Here is a 16863-nt window from a genome sequence, read left to right as displayed (position 1 = left end):
AGCTAGGGTCCTACAGGGATCCGTGTTGTCCCCTCTCTTATTCAATTTATCTATGAACGACTTTCCCACGATAATTACAAAAGCCACTGTGTATCAATATGCCGGTGATACAGTTCTACTCACTCGGTACATGCATTATGAGGAAGCTATTCGTGCCCTAGAGAATGCAGTTCATAAGGCTATGCAATGGTTTGGAGAAAGCTGTGTATATATCAATGCTAAGAAAAGCAAAATCATGTGCTTTCGTAGCCCATTAAAAACTCAAAAGATACACTTGCCAATATTTCTACATGAACATTGTATTTCATGTAAAGGTACTGCTATAGAATATGTGGAGACATTCAACTACCTGAGTACCCGCCGTGGTTGCTCAGTGGTTATGGTGTTGGGCTGCTGAGCACGAGGTCGCGGGATCGAATCCCGGCTTCGGCGGTCGCATTTTGATGGAGGCGAAACGCGAAAACACCCGTGTACATAGATTTAGGTGCACGTTAAAGAACCCCAGGTGGTCGAAATTTCCGGAGTCCTCCCCTACGGCGTGCCTCATAATCAGAAAGTGGTTTTGGCACGTAAAACCCCATCATTTAATTTTTCAACTGCCTGGGTATAACCTTCAACAGCGGCATGTCTTGGCAGCATCACATGACGTTTTTATGTGGCAAACTACGGAATGTTGCATATCTACTTTTCAACATAAACGGTTTAGTACCTCTAACAGTCAAGAAAATGATGGTGCATGCACTAGCGTACAGTGTGCTGAGGTATGGTATAACGATCTTCGCCTTTTGTACAGAGCGCTGGAAAAATCGGATTGATAAACTACAAAAAAATATATTAAAAAATGTTGCTTATGGTACTACACTACACGACAATATCTTTCAGGAATTAGGATTTTGCACATTGGAGGATTTATTTACCAGAACTGTTATTATGCGGCATAATTGGAGCGATGAATTCAAAGAGGCATACGATGCACCTCGATTGTTAAGAAATAAAAAACGTTTTAAGGGTACCCTATTCCACTACTTGTATAGTGAAGCGAGAAGTGTATACATCCCAAACATGTTTAATGATTTGGCCGATGAATTCTTTTTGGCAACTTCCAAAAAACATTTCATCAATAAAGAAATTATTGATGAAATGTTGAAATTTAGTTCTGATTGTTTACTTAAGTTGTTTATGTGTTTGTCTTTATTTACTATGTCATTGTCTGTTAACAGGTCATACTACCAACCATTTTTCTGAGAGTTGGAAAAAAACGTGTTATTATGTAAATGGCTACTTTTGCACCTATTATGTAAATATGTAACAATATCACTGTACCAACTCTGCCGGGCCTAGTCGCACAAGTCCTCGTGGACTTAGACAGGCCCGTTGGTTTGTTTTGCTTTTGGATGTGTGTCAATAAACATTTATTATTATTATTATTATTATTATTATTATTATTATTATTATTATTATTATTATTATTATTATTATTATTATTATTATTATTATTATTATTATTGGCGCAAGGGCCAGGTGTGGCCAGAGAGCATGAGGCTATGATAATAGACTGTCATTGGTAAATAAATAATGAATATCGAGACTCTACAGAGGCCTAAAAAATATTCGTTGAAAAGTGCGTAAATATATTCGTAATAAAGCTACATAATGATACACGAAATATGCTACGAAGAGACGATGTCCTACGAATAGATGATATATTAAAATACGTCGCTACAAGTAGCAGTACAGCCTCTCGTGAGAGGATGTGCGACGAATTTCGTGGGCTTATAACGTGCAATAAGTTGACATCTTCTAAAAAAATTTAAGGCTGATTTATTATCAAAAAGCGGTTCTGCTCCAAGGAACAATACCGGATGAAGGGGAATGTGGTATCGTTATGCTAGAGGTGAGGGCTTTTTTCGTTCAGTTTCTGCTTTCCGACACTCAACCAAGACGTGTAGAACGGTCAGCCCCTCACCACACCTACCAAAGAAAGCACATTCAGCACCAGTCAGCAGGTAAGAATGAGTACCGTGGCGTGTCCTATTTTCAGTGGACAGAACATGACATCAGTTTGTAGTGATTTTATTACTGAAGGCCAGTTTTGTAGATGCGGCTTAAATGAAGTTTATTAGAGGTTTCACGGTCCCAAATGGCTTGCCAAAAGTTTCTCAGCTTTTTGCGCAAGAAAGGTTTCACTTCCATGGAAGGGATAGCTATGATGGAGTTACATACTCTCGTGGATGTATCAAGTTCGTCTGCAAGCATATTGCCCACTATGCCTATGTGTCCTGGCCCCAACATATTAGGTTATATTGGTTAGGTGCATATATAGTACACAGATATGAGTAGAAGTCGTTGACCACTGGATTCTCATGGGGATTACCTGTCTCCCCCCCCCCCCTAATCCCGTCTTCCGGGCCCCTTCCACGAAAAAATTAACCTACAGTGACACGTAAACCGGTTGACACAATACGCTACCTCAGTACCGAGAATAGTATCGACATTACACCGTCGACGTTGAATAGCATACCTCTTTTCAATTCTACACCCTAATACCTATAGGGTGAACGGGATCCAAAATCTTGAAGGCACTTGGAGCGGCAGAGTGGTGCACCGCAGAACCATAATCGAGACGTGATCGTATGAGGCTCTTGTACAGGTTCATTAAGCAACCCTTCTAACTGTCCTATGTCGTGTGCACAAGAATTTTAAGCATGTTTATTGTTTGTAAACATTTGGCTTTCAGATACTTTATATGTGGAATGAATGTACGTTTAAAGCATGACGCCAAAAAATTTGTGCTGTGCATTCAAAGTTAAGTGCTGACCATGGAGCTGGATACTAGGCTCTGGGATAGGCCCCTCTTCCTTGTAAAGGAGACGCAGGAGCTTTTCTGGAGATTCAGCTTAAAACCGTTCTGATTTGCCCAAGTTGATACTTTGTTGAGCCCAAACTGAACGTGTCGTTCGCAGACTACGATGTTGTGCAATTTAATCCAATCTGCACATTATCGACATATGCTGAATAAAACATACTTTGTGGAATACACGAACATAAAGAGTTCATGCATTTTAACCATAAAAAGGGTACAGCTAAGTACGCGACCCTGTGGTACCCCAGTTTGTTGTGTAAATTACCTTGAGAGAGCATTACCAAGTACGGTGTGAGCGATAGCTTTGAGTTATGCTAAGCATGTTGCCATGGGTACCCATTCCTGATAGGTCTCTGATAATGCCGCAGCGCTATGTGGCGTCATAGACCTTTTCCACATCTAGAAAAACTGACAAGTATTGTTTATGGGCAAATGCATCACGAATGCTTGCGTAAATGCGCACAAGATGGTCGGTTGTGCACCGGCCTTCTCGAAAGCCACATTGGTAAAAAAAAATATTGTTTTATTCTAGGAAAGCCAAAATACGGCGGTTTATCATTTTTTTTTCAACGCACTTACATAGGGCAGCTTGTAAGCGCTATCGGACGGTAGCTTGCTACCAAGGATGGGTCTTTACCTTGTTTCAAAACTGGGAAGATAGCTCCTTTCCATGCTGCTGGAAGGTGTCCGGCTGACCAAATGTTAAGAAGTGCAAGCAAGGTAATTTGTGTGTCCGTGTGCACGTTCTTGATCATGTCATACATGATCTTGTCTTCTCCCTGTGCACAGCTTTTGTAGATGTTCAATGCTGCTCTACGCTCGGCAATGTTGAATGGACAGTAATATAGATCGTTTCCTCTGCATTTGTGTTGCTGTGTTGCATTCTTTCTATTTCCTTGTATTTAAGGAATGTCCGTGAATAGTATCTGCCAAAACTTTATATCAATCCCTTTAATGCCGATTTATTTAAGTAAAGCCAATGGCTGACGACAGAAGTTGTGGACTCTTGCAGAGTGCGCCCCTGTTGCAACTTTTCTTTGAAAACTGAAGAATGGCCCCAGTCAGAATACCGTCATACTCTCGGATTCAAGTTGGCAATTCAGCAATTATCTCACGCCTCCTCGCCTCCAAACTAATAATGAACATAGTTCATTCCGTGAAGTGCAATTAGAATGAATGCACCAGCAAACTAATTCGCCCCCAACTGCCAAAAACTCACATGTTGGAGGTGTATCCTAACTTGAAACTGTGAAACAGTATGCACTTCACCATAAGTTACTGGGTCTATATAAGTGCACAAATTTTGCTAATATTTGCAGAAGCAACCGTTAAGGGCTTAACTGGCTTAGCTGCGTCCTCCGTCATCGTTATTTGCTTTAACAAGTTGTAATCATACCAACTAGCTCCAAGGCCGTCAAACCACCCATACACCCAAATTGGATTACGTAATGGAAACGTCAACGAAAGCGAACTTGCGGCACTATTCGGCTCTCTTACATTCACCACGACATATGACACTGTTTTAACTTACTCGTCTTTCACAGTAACCTGTGCGCACTACGGCATATCAAACGTTATGAAGCAGGTTAGCGCCCCCGTTCTGCCAATAGACACCATTGCCCCCATGCGTCTGTGCACACGCCTATGATTAAGCATAAGTTATACTTAAGACGGGCGCTGCTTCGGCATATCGCGACCAGAAGACACAAGAGAATTGTGGAGATTCTATTCTATTCTCAGGAGCCAGGTACTAAGAGAGCGCATAGAGCACGTTCCAAATGCCTGCCGTTTTGCCATTAGGTTCCGGACGAACCTGAGGGTAGAATACGTTGCTTATTGCTAAACAAACATTCCTCTTCAATATGGACCAAGGAGCTGAACAAAGGACAAGTGAACTGAAAGTGTTCAATTAATTTTCGTTATAAATTCATGGACAACTTCTCAAAGTGCGTAGCCGAATTGGAGCAACAGCAACAGCCACACGAAGTGCTAGTGTGCCGGGCAAAAGTGTCACGGCAGTTGGGACGTGATCCCATTCTCTCCAGGAGGAAACGGCGCTGATAAGCCTTTTAGCTGCAACGGTCGCTCACTTATCGAACACTTCTGTAAGCTCTGTAGAAACTCCGAAGGTTTCAGAGTCGCGTTATCTTCTCTGCTGTTCAGCACAAGGAACTTCAGAACAACTGAACACTTCATTGCGTCGCCAGTGTCATCGCTTGAATGTCTACCACGGCTCTTACACATAGAGCGGAAACGGAAGTGCGAACAATTCAGGAGCCTGACAAAAACCTAACGTTTCTTGACAGAATAAAAAGCAATGTTTTCTGAAAACGTAGGTACATGAGGAGCGAATTAAGGTGGGTTTTAGTATAGCGAAATGCGCTTTAACGATATTCGCTAAGAGCGAAAATTTTGTAGCTCCAGCTCGTCATCGTCATGCCGCAATGGACCTTAGCATAGCCAGCAGTATACATTACTCGATCGCACAAGTGTGCCCTTTTCCCTCCTTTATGTTGGCAAGACGTCGCATCAAAACAGAGCTGCCCGAGAGTCGCTAGAGAGCACCCATCGACTTGCTGGCGGGCCTTTTCCTTTCTGAAGCCGCCACATACAAAACATCAGCATGTTCGAAGGTATAATGTCCGCAGCACACTAGTACTGTGCCCCAGTGGTTGTCCGCCCACTGCGGCAGCGGCAAACGTTCAAGCTGGCCACTCTGCTGGAGTGGCACACGACTACTCGCCCCATATGGTATCTATTTCATATCACTTCATATACATATCTATTTCGAGCATCTGCACTGCATATATATATATATATATATATATATATATATATATATATATATATATATATATATATATATATAGCATTTATCGTAACAAAGGAGCAGCAAATAAAAGAAATGCAGGAAAGACGCCACGCAGTGAAGTCGAGGAAATGGCCACGCACTGAGTTGGCTACCCTACACTTGGTGAAAGGGGACCAAATCCAGAAACGAAAGTCAGCACGCGAACACCGCAATAGAGCATTTATGTAGTAATAGGCGGACGTCTAGTCCAGTCGAATTCAATAAGCACGGCATCGTATACCTTCCATACTGTATAAACGCGGGCCTATCAACCTAAGATTAAATTTAGGAACTGCTTTTCACACTAGTAAGCTGTACGGGGCCCAGCGTCAGAGGAAATAATGCAATTACCAGCAGCATCTCCGCGTGTCACCTCTGTCGGGGACAAGTGGAAGTCGACTAGCAGTAGAACGCACTTGGTAAAAATGTTACAAGACAACGCCTGCACGTTCCAGCAACATCGCCCACTTCAATGACGAAACAGTTCTTTTTTGTCTGTGTGTGCATGCTCAACCGCGTGTGTAGTAACCACAGCACATTGAGCTTTCGCAATCGTGGTGACAAAACAGTCGCCAATTTTTTCGCGCACGCTCGCGCCTCCATTTTACCCTTTTGTTCAAGACAGTGTAACTGTAAACTACGCGATAATCGGCGCATGGGGCGGACGTTTCGCTGTTGCGCAGCGCGGACAATTCGGGCTTTCGCAAGGAAACGGTGCAGAGTCGCACTTTCGCAAGAGTCGCGTTCGTAAAACAAGTCGACCAAGACGTGAGCTTTGCGCTGTTTGCCAGTGGAACAAACGGACAAAGCTAAAAGCAGTATACGTAACAAAGACGACGGAAAGCTATCGCTGCCGTTGATCGCCAGGGCCGGGCTTGTTTTATCTTCTCTGCAGTGGCGACGAGGCAAAGTGAGCGAAACTAATGCATGGGCACAGCGGTGGCGGCGCTGCTCTTCTTTCGGTGCTAAGGCTCCTAGCTAAAACTAGCTCACAAGGTAGCGACACCGACTGTTCGTTGCGTGTCCCCCTCACTCTCGCGCTTACTCTCTCTTTTCCACTTCATTCGAGTATGTGATTGTTGCACTGCTTGCACGTGATGTTCTAAATGCCCAGATGTGATATTTCATATATTGCAGAAGGTTCAAAACTGGTGCGCTTGAGCCAACGATCTGGTCGAATTTTTACCCGAAGAAAAGGCGTAGTCATAGCCAAGACATATGATGGTGCTCTAGAGTGCACTACGGCAGCTGGCATAAAAAAAAGCGCACGTCGCTATAATAATCTGCATGAGAAGCTACTTCCATTTCTGTGGAAACTGCTGGCACCTCCGACGATGAGGAAGGCGAACACATAAAAATGCTTTTGTCCGCGTTTTGTCGTCTGCTACCGAGGCATGTAGCGTCCTAAGTGTCCGCAGCGTCCGTCGTTGCACAACAACACGCAAATGTGGCGTGGTAGCAGACATATGAATCATATTCACCTTGCGCAAGCGCATGAAGCAATTTTTTTTAAGAGCGAAATCCCGCCTGCGTTGGAGCCCCGGAACGGCCGTAGGGCCAGACCATTCGTGTGAATATGCAGCCCGACGCCGGCGTCGGTGATACACATCACAACAACACATGTTTCGGCACTGTAACTACAGACCGCGTTTACTTGAACGCTGGGGCTCCGCTTGATTCGAAGCACACTCTTTCTCAGCAGTTCCTTGAGGTTCGCGTAGCCGACAACTGGGACAAACGTCCTTCTGAATATGCTGACCCACGCCGCGTCGTCTGCTCGGCGTCTATAGTTGGCGTTTGCTCGTCACCGTCATCGCGTACCGTACAAGAGAGGAGTAGAAAATAATAATGCTATGCACAATTACGCTTTTAAAGTGTTCTGTATTGTCAACGCGTCATCAGCGCCGAGGCGGTAGAGCCATCTGTTAGGTTAAAGCAAACCCCTTTTATATCTCGGCATCGTCTGTGTAGGCCTAACAGCGTAAAAACAGAGCTGATCTCAAGAAGAAAGACAAAACGTACCTAATATCCGGCCCTCAGCATGAGGTGAAACTAAGCGATGGCTGATTTCATGTTTTATTTCTTGCCGTCGGAGTGGAGAGCCAGTAACGAGCGTGAATTTGGATCGAAGCGGGCGCAGGCGAGGGAGCATACGAGACGCCATGATTAGTGGTATAAGATACAATATACGCAGTGTTGACAGTTAAACTGTACAGATTATGTTTCCTTATATAATAGACATTGTACTAGACACTAAAGGAAAGCTTACTCTGTCTGTGAAATAATGAAAGAAGTAGTAGATGTGAAATTAAGTAATAAGTATTCCTATTTTTCTGTATGGCCTGATTAGTTTAGAACTTTCTTGGGGGCGCTTCCGTATACAGCGACGGAGAGGAGGTTGGAGCAAGAAAGTAGGAGTGGCGCTACCTTGCAAGCTTGTTTTACCTATACAACACAACACGATACACTATGTTTATTTAACACCATACGGATGTTGGGTGCGCCGGCGAAAAGCCAATGCTTGACGAGGCCGACGCACCCTACAGAGGCTTGGCATTGGTACACGAGAACATACAAAGAAACAGCGTGAAAACATTTTCAGGAGAAAAAAAATTGACAACAAACGCAAGATAACAAAGGTGGCATTGTTTAGCTATGCTTGCATCGATTGAGATTCCCTGTTTAATAAATGCGGGAGAGTGTAGCACAACATTTGACAACCATATTTAGTATGGGTCTTAGGTACAAACCATTCCAAACTAGTTCGTTAAATCTAGTCCTAAAATACTACTTTCCGGAACGCCTGAAGAGATGTGCCGGAATTCTGTGGAATCATTGTTTATTTTTTACCTGCTGTACTCTAGAACTTAGGTAACGCTGAATTATTTGAAGGAACTTCCCGCGAAAGCCGTAGTGCTGGAGCTTAGCTGACATTATTGTGATTGATGCAGTCAAACGTTTTTGAAAAATCAATGAATATGCCAAGAGTGAGAATTTTCTGCTCAAAGGACTAAGACAATCTCTTTTTGGGTCAGAAGTGCGGTTTCCGTGGAAAGATGTTGCCGAAAACCATGTTGGCTGGGAGTTCGTATATTATGCTTTTCACAAAAACCAGACGTTCCTCTGAATAGTATCTTTTCAAAACACTTGGAGAAAACAGGTAGAATGGAGATAGCGCGATAATTTGAGAGATTATTTTTGGCTCCTCCTTTATGAACAACCGTGACTTTAGCAATCTGCATTCTTCGGTGGAATACTGCATGTTCGATACAACAATTAAAGATATATTCTGGCACTAGACTAATTACATCAGCTGCATGTTTAATTGATACAATTTTAAGGTCATCAGTGTCAAGCGACTTACTGTTGCGTAAAGCCAGAAGACAGGGGGTTAACCGAGGGCCCTGATTTTTATTAGTCATATCATGAGAAGCCCACAAACACTGACACCAAGGACAACACATAGGGAATTACTTGTGCTTAATAAATGAAGTATAGAAACGAGAAATTAATGGAAATGAAAGTGGATGAAAAAACAACTTGCCGCAGGTAGGGAATGATCCCACAACCTAAGCAGAGGCAATTTTTTATTTCAGTCGCATGAATTGGTGACACGAACGCACTGGAAAGAACCCGCTAGTCATTTGACATTGATTGGATCGTCATTTTCATCAACCAGAGACGCAAAGTAACTATTGAAATTGTCTGTCAGCCTTTTCCCACTCACAGGTTCATTATCCACTAAAAGTTAAAGCACACCATTTGCAGTTGTACCTCGATTTAAAATTGGGTTGATGTTCTGCCACACAAGACCGCCCCTTTTTAGTAAGTCTTATCTGAACAGTTTTTCCGTATATTCTTGTATCGCGTGACGAAGAAGCGACGTAACCTGGTTCCGGCATGTTTTAAATTGAACAAGATCATTCAGTGCCCTGGTTTGGATAAAGCGGCTATAAAGGTCTGTTTTTTTTTTTTTTTTTTATCAGTTTAAGGCAGTCTGCGGTTATCCGTGGTTTTCCCGCTTTGCGGGGCGTTTTGAGCGTTACAAGAGGAAAGGTTTGTTAATATACAGATTTAATTATGGCAATAAAGGCATTGTAAGCATCATCCGTTTACAGACTCAATAATCAGGTATATTGGAAGATGGTCACTTATATGGACATTAATTACTCTAGAATTAAGACGTTCTGCGGAGAAGTTGGTAAAGAAGACATGTATTGCCGTAGCTGCCTGTAATCCTGCGAGTTGATTTATGACGGAAATCAAACCATTGCACTGCAATGTGGACTCAGTCTCTAGTTCTTTAGTAGAATATGAAAGAAAATCAATGTTCATGCCACCACCTAAAGCTACATTCAGGTTGTTTTCTGGGGCCCATTGGAAATACTTGTCAAGAAAGCAAGCAAAATTTGAAAAGTTGCTTTTAGGAGGCTGATAGATAACAGAGAAGACATTTCTACCACTTTGTAGGGAGAGTATTTCGTAGTCATCATGAGTTAGAGCGAAATCAGTGAGAAAGCTGCATTTAAAAGTTTTTTCTGTCGCTGTCATAACACCCCCGCCTCGTTTATCAGGATGATTTTGCACATAGGCGCTGTAGTTTGGCAACTGTAATGCTTCATAACTATTTTGATACCAAGTTTCAGTGACCATTATTTTTTCAAACTTCACTTACAGCGCATACATAGACAAAGGGCCAAAAGAACGACGAAATCAAGCGCTGACTTCCAACTGATTTTTATTTTGAGTAACACGCATATATACTGAGACATCAAGACAAAAGCACTCCCCACAAAGCATCAAACCGACATGAGTATGCATTCAAAATTCAAAGGAACCATGACCGCCGCCTAAGATGAACGAGAGCGCATGTGCGACCTCAGAAAAACCAGTTCTTTTTCTGTTAATGCAAGTGACGGCTTACTGAGTCACCTTCGGCAATCGCTACTGCTTCAATGATAAGTCTAGTGCATTCATTAGAATGCCTAGCTAAGATAGTGGTTTCTTCAAAAAGCGGGATACAGCCGCATTGTGCGCAATGGACACCTAGAAACCCTTCCCGCCCTTTGCGCACTTTGTTGCTGTGTTCTTGTAATCTAACATTGAGACATCTACCTGTCTTCCCTATATAAGACCGACCGCATTTCAGGGGTATCTTGTGCACAACACCTTTCGAGCAATTTGTATACTTATTTCTATGATTAATACTGCAAATCCTACGTTCCTTAGCAACAGGATTAGTTCTGACACAAAGCTGGGCATTTTTTTGGAGCAGAGAAAACAACATCGATGCCTGCTATTTGTCCTATTTTTTTAAGTTTGTGGAAGATCCCATGAACGTAGAGGATAACAGCTGCTTTGTTTCTTCGATCATGTACCTGAGGCTCAATGCTGTGATTAGATTATGGGGTTTTACGTGCCAAAACCACTTTCTGATTATGAGGCACACCGTAGTGGAGGACTCCGGAAATTTCGACCACCTGGGGTTCTTTAACGTGCACCTAAATCTAAGTACACGGGTGTTTTTCGCATTTCGCCCCCATCGAAATGCGGCCGCCGTGGCCGGGATTCGATCCCGCGACCTTGTGCTCAGCAGCCCAACACTCAATGCTGTGAGGATCGGTGCTTAACTTACTACGCAAGTTCCCCGGGACTCAGACAAGAAGGTTGCCCGGGTACCCTGCCGCCCTCAACCGAGCAATCTGCGAACTGAAACTAGGTTCTATCAAATGATAACAGTATTTCGTTCGTGCTTTATGCAAGCAAGCATGAACGATACCTCTCTTAACGAGTTTTGAATGGGCAGATGCATAGGATAACAGAGGCTTATTAGCTCGCGGCTCATACATCCAGCATACATGTTGCCGGGTAAAAGATCAATTCAAATTTAAAAACCTGAGTGACCCATTCTCCTGAAGCTCATGTGTGAGTGTGAGCGGAGATAAGCATTCTTCAAACAGATCCAACTTCTGACGAACAGAAGCCGCCACACAGCTGTCCTCACAATTAAAGAGAATTTAAAAAATCCTCCACATAACGAAAGGCTTTTTCGATTTTTGTATTGCCCATCCGTGACATGACGTTCCTGTCTAGGTAAGCCAAAAATAAATCGCTCAACAAGCGAGCGATACAAGACCCTATACATATCCCGCTTTTTTTTAAGGAAAACCTTCCCATTCCATTCGGCGAAAGTTGAGGAAAGGTAAAGTTGAAGCAATTTTATAAAGTCTGAAACAGACACACCACATTCATTCTGGAACGCAACAGCACCAAAACTACTAATGGCTTCTTCGATCCTGATGCGGAATAGAATAAAACAAGTCTTTTAAATCTATGGACATAAACTTATATGGGACGTCAGAATGTTGAGAAAGGTAGTGTATAACCTCGGAAGATCCTTTAACCAGAAACGGATCATTAGCATCTAGCTTCTTAAGGTGACACTCGAGCCAACAGGAGCGGGAATATTGCCACGTGCCTTTTCCCGAAATAATGACACGAAAAGGCGCTTCCGGCTTGTTGGTTTTTGCGGGAAAAACATCCGAAGGGCCAAGCCTTCTTTGGTGTCTATAGGTCGTGCAAGAGCGTCTAGATTCAATTCCAATCACATGCGTTTTGCCTGCGATTTTGCCCTCCTCGGATCAACACGAATTCGCTTAATAAACACAGAATCAATGGAAGCTTGCGCGTTTTCCAAGAAATTATTTCTAGCTGTAACGAAAAGTAAAGTTTGAAACAATGGAATACCAACTAGCCCGTGCCCAAACCTTGCTTCACCATTATGATGTTGAAACGGAAGTGTGAAAAGAAACGCTTTATACTAGTCGCCTTTGTTGCGTAAGAATTGTGCGTTAATGTGAAAGAAAGACATCATTTTATTTTTCTGAGTAGACATAGCGGATACATCAGGCGGCAAGAATGATTGATACATTGTCGGGTCCGAAAGAAAAGAAAGCAGGTCCATTAGGGGTGCGAAAACGTAAAATACTAAGCAAAGCCGGACCCCTCAGATAGTTGATCAAGTTCAGATGCTTTTTATGCGACTGTCGCCGACATGTTATCACATTTCCTGACCAGTACTTTCCCGTTACAGTGTCAGACGTATATGTAGCCGTGTTCTTTTGCCCAATCCTTCGTTTTCTTTTTTTTTTCAGCAGTTTCCCTTTTCTTTTGGTGTGATTCTCAAGCACGTGCATGTTTCCATCTTCATTCGCCATCTTTAATCTGTTAGCTCACCACAGATCCCGGGTTTCTTGATTTGCAAAGCAGCAGATAACAGCAGGAATCTTATCCTGCCGTAATGACAGCCGGTGTATGGCGCCTACGTCATCACCAGATAGCTGCGGGAGCTGAATCTTAGTAGCAATAGCATTAACTTTTGCCAAGAGGTCTTCTTTTTCGGTTTTAGGGATTCCATGAAACAGTACGTTAGCACGCGTACTCCGCCATATCTCATTCATGAAGCTCAATTACGAGGGATTCGGTACATTTATTTTCTTCAATTTTTTTCAACCCTCTACCTGATTGCTCTACCTGAGGGTGGAGTGTTTTTTCAAGCTGCACTTGCAGCTTTTCTTCCCTTTCTCCCCCAATCTGTTGGAAATAAGGATATATTCATTCATTCATTCATTCATTCATTCATTCATTCATTCTTTTGTTGCATGCTCGCTTTTCTGGACACGCTCGAGCAAATTAGCCAGTTGATCAGACGTGAATTGTAGAGATTTCTCCACACCTTCGACGGCCTGTTTCAGCGGCATCAGCCCTTCCAGTTTCTTGTTAATAGCTAGCAGCACACGCCACATGATCTGCATGTTTGGCTCTGTTTCTGATTTCTCAGGTTGCGGAGTCAGAGTTTTGGTGCTCTACATTTAGGACACCTCCAAGTTTTTCTATAGTGTTTTTTTTTTTTTTTTTAGATTCCAGCGTAGTTTCTAACACGCCAGCGCATTTGCATGGAACACGGTGTGGCATACGCTGCGGGACAGGCCATCTTGATCTTCCACCACTGATTGACACTCCGGACATTCATCACCATTGTACATTGCAGCACACTTGGCAGCATCAGTACTCAGACAATTGACTAAGCTAAACTTATTCCCACAAAAAAGGAGAGAGCACCAACCTGCAACAGCACAGGATACAGATTAAACAGATGCCGTCGTGGCCATTGCTGCTGCCAAAGTGCCTATAGGGACCTTATTCCGTACAGCTTACAAGCCGTGTAATGCAGCACATATTCCTACATTATGTGGAATGACCACACCCACGTATGCGTGATGCAATCGTTTGAGCTGCTTCCGCTCCCGTAGCATTCTGTAGTCCGCTTCCGCTCCCGTAGCCAGCATTATAAAGTCAGTGAAGGCGTCGTGCCATTGTACCGCCCCTGAACTATATGGGTATACGTACGAAGTGTTCTACAGGCGCACGCTTTCATCCCTAAAAAAAAACTCGTTTGCTGAGCACTCCTGATAAACAAGTGACCAACGTGCTGCTTGGATTAGAGTCTCACGGGAGTGAACCACTGCATTTCGCCAAAATTTTCCGAAATTTTGTCTCAGTGGAACCGGCTGGGTCATCGGCGGCCGCACGAAATAGAGGTTCGGTTCGCAGGTTTAAAAACACGTCGTGAGTGGTGCTTCCTCGGACGTCATCAGCTATCTGGATTATCCGACGCCATTAACCTTATGGCACCTGCATTAATTATGCAATGAGCGAGAAGGATCATAGAAATCGTAGGAAAATCGAAAGGATCGATTTTTACTCAGCAATGATGGCAACAGATATTAAAGAAACAAAATTCGCTTAATTGCCGATGAGTTTCAATCGTCCATTATAATTAATTGCACAGTCCAAAGGCTCGCGATCTTTTTCTCATTCTAAAGAAATGGGAAGGTAAACTTGCCGTCGATGGGAGGGGAATCACTCGTCCTCCGCATACAGCGCGGCTTTGATCCCAGTAAGCGAGAACACGGCAGCGCGCGTGGCTTCGCGCACTATGTGCGCCTTCTAACGTTTAGCGCAAAGCATGTCGCACGTGCATGCACTGCCCAATTGGGCCACTGTCATCGCCATCTGAGCGCTTGCCTGTTAGATCAGCTGCAGACTCGCTTTCCGCCTCCTCCTCCCGGCAAAGAACAGTGAAACCTTCAGCGAACGATCAGCTTGTAACATATAAAATACAAGAATACACGCAAGGAGCTGCAGAAAAGTAAACTTGACGAAATAAATAAAAGAAATTGGTAAATCATGTGTAATCCTTCGACTGATGCGCGAGTCGGACATTTATACCGTCTCTTTTTGGTTTATTATACACTGCTGTAAAAATATGTTGGTGCTGAAATGTGTGACATCCAGTATACTTGAGGAAAGTCTAAATGGTTGCCCTGTTAGGCAACTGCAAGAAGAGCTCCGAGGTTACGCCATTGCCGACGATGGTAGAAGAAGGAAGAAAGATTTCTCCAAGGCAGGTTATTCGCAGCAGATCATCGGAGCGCTGGTGAAGAGGCGCTCGTATGGCTGTAAATCGAAGTGTTCAAGCATGCAGGGATGAATAATGAAGGCGACGACGATGCGATTGATTAGTAAGACCTCGATATATATGTGGCTGCCGTGATTCACCCGTTCTTCTCCGCCAAGGAAACGACTGCTTACTTAGTTACTAGTAGAAGAAACTTAGCCTTCACCTGCCGGGGTGGCGTTGTGATGTTGGCGTTGCGCTGCTATGCCCAAGAGCGCGGGATCAAATCCCGGCCGCGGCAGCTGTATTCGGATGGAGCGAAATGCAGAAACGCCTGTGTACCGTGCTCTGGGTGCACGATAAGGAACCCCCAAGGTGGTCAAAGTTATTCCGGAGTCCAACCACTACGCAAGAAACTCTTCAAGAGGCTATATAGACGAAGTCGTGGAACGGCGGGTATGGCGTGCGCACCCGAGAAAGGGGAACTCATTCGGGTGGGTGCGAAATACGCAAGGAAGAAGGACTGGGCGCCAATTACTCTGACTCTAGACGGGGAGCCGATTCGAGAAGTGGAGACACTTAGAATGTTGGGGATGTGGATACAGCAGAACACTGGAATATCCCACACCCTTCAGAAGACTAAAGGGGGTCACAGGAAACGTGGCCACAATGATATGAAGAGTGGCAAGAAGCATAGACAACCTGGTCGAGGGAGAGACCACCAGCCTGGTCCACACATTCGTAATTAGCCGCATCAATGCGCCCTTCCGTGTCAGCCTTTGACCAACCAAGAGATAATACAGGCAAACACCAAAAAACAGAAATGCCTTCAAAGGCGCCCTTTGTCGTCGCGAATGCGCTAGCGAGGAGCGATACGAGGGACTAGGTATGCACAATACTTCTGACGAGTACGCAGGCGCGACTTTATATGCCGAGAGAGAACGATTCTCTTTTCTTCTTCAACACAAGTCAGGTCAGGCGAAGTTAGGCTTTACCCTTAGGCACCGACAGGAGCGGAGACGTTTCGGACACCCTCACTCGAATTTAAACAGCCAACAAGAGAGAGATACTGGCGTCGTATTCAAACGAATACATACTCCAACCTGCACCACCTACACAGAATATACCCTACGAGGTTCACTGACCACCACGAGGTGTGCTCGTGGTGCACAGACACGCCAATACTAAAACACATCACACGGGAGTGCCGCGAGAGGCCTCCGCACATAGACAGCACATAGACAGACAGCCCCCATGACTTGCGGGAAAGGGCCGGGAGAGTCAATTGGCTCTTCTAGACCAAGCCCAGCGAGCTGCTCGCCCCAGTGGGGCCCTGGAATAGGGGCCCCAACCAGTGCCTTCAGTTATTCATTTTCAATAAAGTTTTTACTCACTCATTCACTCACTCACTCACTACCCCATTACCGCGTGCTTAATAATCATATCGTGGTTTTGGCACGTAAAAATCCCCAATTTATTTTTTTAAACGTAGTCGCCATATTGTCTCGTGTCTAAAAAGTAAATGGCGGCGTTTATTGAGAGCAGCTGGTTCCTATAAAACACGTCTGACGGTAGGACCAGGCTACCGAGCGAGGTCTCCCTCGCCTGCCTCTTCTCTTGCACTGTGTACACTGCTACAGGTGGCAATATTTTAATAGCAGGCTAGAAACAGCTGTTGACCGTGACACA

This window comes from Dermacentor andersoni, chromosome 1 (assembly GCF_023375885.2).
Source record: "Dermacentor andersoni chromosome 1, qqDerAnde1_hic_scaffold, whole genome shotgun sequence".
Classification (NCBI taxonomy): Eukaryota; Metazoa; Arthropoda; class Arachnida; order Ixodida; family Ixodidae; genus Dermacentor; species Dermacentor andersoni.
The sequence above is the reverse complement of the archived record's forward strand: the minus strand, read 5'-3'. Positions refer to the sequence as shown.